General features: G+C 40.6%; 1 pseudogene; it reads right to left on the minus strand.

Annotated features, from left to right (window-relative positions):
* Nucleotides 1–229: 229 nt before the first annotated feature.
* Nucleotides 230–3003, minus strand: LOC136172448 (TAR DNA-binding protein 43-like; annotated as a pseudogene).
* Between the last annotated feature and the right edge of the window lie 670 nt (nt 3004–3673).

Genomic DNA, 3673 nt, shown 5'->3' on the forward strand with positions numbered 1-3673 from the left:
CCTTGCTCATACTGGCACCATCATGAATCCCACACAAGGTTTCAAAAGTTTTAACAGCCCTCTGGTTCCACATCACAGGCTTGCATTCACAGCATTGATACAAGTTCATGAAATAAAGAATAGTGTTTAAAAATGAGACACTTACTATCAAAGACGCAGCCTGTGCAGCGTGATGAGAATCCTTGAATGAGAAAGCATGTGGACAGAAGTATTCCTATGGTAGAATTATTTACAGCACTACTTTCAGCAAAGTGCTTCTTCCATAAACATTTGAAATGAGATGAACTGCAAAGATTAAATGAAGGCTTTGTATTGTACTTTTGTATATGAAGGGAGACAAGTGTTAAAAAAACAAAAACAGAAGAACCAAGCACGGTGACACCATGCTCTCTAAAGAGGAGATTTCCCAAGGAAAAAACTTGATATGGTGGGGTTCAAATGAAAACAAGAATAAAAGAATGTAGTTCTAATCAATGGTTTCCATTTTCAGCCTGCAAAGTATTCACTTCACAAGTCCATGGATAAAATATTGCAGGAGAAACATTTTGATATCAATCGTAGTGTGTTGGTTTATCAATCAGGTTAATAGCAGTTCACTTTCAAACACTCAGTACTTCAACCCTTTATGTAACAAAACTTAAAAAATTCATTTAGCTTTTTTTCTAAAGAAGAATGCCAGATATACTGCTGAATATACTCCACACTGAAGGAGCCAATTTTAAAAATTCTTAAATATGTATTTTTACAATATACTTACCATGTGTTTAGAAAAATTTGAATTCCTACCAGTTTATACCAACTAACCATAACCCAATGTCAACATTCCCTAGCCAGAAGATTCAGAATCCATGCTTGGGCCAAAGCCTACATTAAAACCACTGCCTGACCCTGCATTTGATGCTGCTCTCCAACCAATTGCTGCACCTGAATTAGAACCACTCTAAGAGTTATTTCCAGTACCAAAAACCTGACTCAGCTCCCTCTGCATATTGCCTTGGCTTTGGTCATGACCTGACAGGTCTGGCTGGTTCTGGTGACTGGCTAACATGCCCATCATACCCCAGCTCCGTGCAGAGCTGCCTGGGCTGCAGCCATCATTGCTGGACTAATGCTAAAAGCACCAATATTCCTCCGTCTGCCCATATTACTACCTGGTTTATTTCCCAAACCAGCTCCGCCCTCTCTACTGCTGATCTACTGAATCCGCCCTGACTCCCAAAGCCACCTGGATCACCACCACATCTTCCACTACTGTCTGTTGCTACCAGACAGCAGTTCAGTCTTGGATATATGTATGCCGATTCCTTTAATGGTCATGTCCTCTTCACAGAGAGACTGGGCAACCTGATCATCTGCAAATAGAACAAAGGCAAAAACCCTGAACAGCATGGGATTGAAGACATCTACCACTTCCCCGTACTGGCAGAAGAACTGCCGCAGCTCATCAGCAGTCATGCCCTCTGTACAGCACTCAGTAAACACCTTTCTGCTTCCTAAAGGCTCCTCTGGGCTTTGATTAGAATTTGGAAGTTTACAGTCACACTGTTGTCCATCTATCACATGTTGCTGTGACATGACTTTCACCTGGGTTTCATACTCCGTAAAATGAACAAAGTCAAATCCTTTCAAATGACCAGTTTTTAGAATATGCATTTATTTGACTGTATCGGGTTTTATTAGTTGCGGCATGTGAACTTTTAGTTGTGGCATGTGTGATCTATTAATAATTCCCTGAACAGGGATTGAACCCAGGCCCTCTGTATTGGGAGTGCAAAATCTTAGCCACTGGGCCACCAAGAAAGTCCCTGAATGACCAGTTTTAGTATCTTTCTTGACCTGAACCCTAAGAACCTCTCCAAAGGTACTAAAATACTCTTTTATTTTATTTATTTTTTTGTATTTTATTTTATTTATTTTTTATTTTTTTCCAATTCAAACTTTCTTTTCTTTTTTTAATTAGTTGGAGGCTAATTACTTCACAACATTGCAGTGGGTTTTGTCATACATTGACATGAATCAGCCATGGACTTACATGTATTCCCCATCCCAATCCCCCCTCCCACCTCCCTCTCCACCCGATTCCTCTGGGTCCTCCCAGTGCACCAGGCCCGAGCACTTGTCTCATGCATCCCACATGGGCTGGTGATCTGTTTCACTATAGATAATATACATGCTGTTCTTTCGAAACATCCCACCCTCACCTTCTCCCACAGAGTTCAAAAGTCTGTTCTGTACACCTGTGTCTCTTTTTCTGTTTTGCATATAGGGTTATCATTACCATCTTTCTAAATTCCATATATATGTGTTAGTATGCTGTAATGTTCTTTATCTTTCTGGCTTACTTCACTCTGTATAATGGGCTCCAGTTTCAACCATCTCATTAGAACTGACTCAAATGAATTCTTTTTAGTGGCTGAGTAATATTCCATGGTGTATGTGTACCACAGCTTCCTTATCCATTCGTCTGCTGATGGGCATCTAGGTTGTTTCCATGTCCTGGCTATTGTAAACAGTGCTGCGATGAACATTGGGGTGCACGTGTCTCTTTCAGATCTGGTTTCCTCGGTGTGTATGCCCAGAAGTGGGATTGCTGGGTCATATGGCAGTTCTATTTCCAGCTTTTTAAGAAATCTCCACACTCTTTTCCATAGTGGCTGTACTAGTTTGCATTCCCACCAACAGTGTATAGATCCTGCTGTTTTCCATGGGAGACCCAACACTATTTCTGGCCTACTTTTTTCACGTTCACTGCTGATGAAGTATCCATCTTTCTTTTGTTATTGTTGTGATAGTTGACATCATACACCAGATTCCCTCAGCCAGCATTAGGGGCACGCAGAATACCTTCTACCAGATGGACACCTCTCATATACTGAGACACTGGCTTCCTGTAGTGCAGACCACGTGCCCCTAGAAGCTGGGCTGCATTGTCCCATCATTTTAATATGGTATTCCAATGGGCTCGTCATTTTCATCTTTGGTTACCCGAATACATTTAGACATCTTTGCTTACCTTTCTGCTAGGCTGCTGCTAGGAAGCCCGATGAGGAAACTGAAGCAGCGAGGAATCCTAGAGCAGTCTAGCTACCACACCCCTAGGCTTCTTTCTGAGAGGCAGCAAAGAGCAGTTACTCAGTGTGGGCTCTGGTTTCTGACTTCTCGAATTTGAATCTTAATTTCACCATTTACAAACTGAGTTAGAGTGAGTTTCTTAATATCTTTTAACCTGGAAAAGGTGGATAAGATTTATACCTTATGGACTTTCTATGAGAATTGTATCAGATAATACACGTGAAGCATTTAGTACACATCTCACAGTCAGCACTCAAGTGAACTCTGATGACACTGATGTCACCAACCACTGTGGCATTCCTTTGGAGAAGATGAAGTATTGTATGTTGTTTGTGCAACAATTTTTAAGTTGACACAATGACCTCCACCCTCTAGCAATAAAATGTTCTTAAATATAAGTACCGTTTGAACATAGATAAATAATAAGGACTTAACTACGGTAGTACTCTGCTCAATACTCTGTAATGACCTATATGGGAAAAGAATATAAAAGAGTGGATCTATGTATATGTAAGACAGAAAAATTACCATTCAGGATAGCATGACTTAGACCAGATGAATAAGGGAAAACTCAGTTTTCTAGCTTTCTCTTTTACTTTCA

The sequence above is a fragment of the Muntiacus reevesi genome, chromosome 7 (assembly GCF_963930625.1).
Source record: "Muntiacus reevesi chromosome 7, mMunRee1.1, whole genome shotgun sequence".
NCBI classification, from domain to species: domain Eukaryota; kingdom Metazoa; phylum Chordata; class Mammalia; order Artiodactyla; family Cervidae; genus Muntiacus; species Muntiacus reevesi.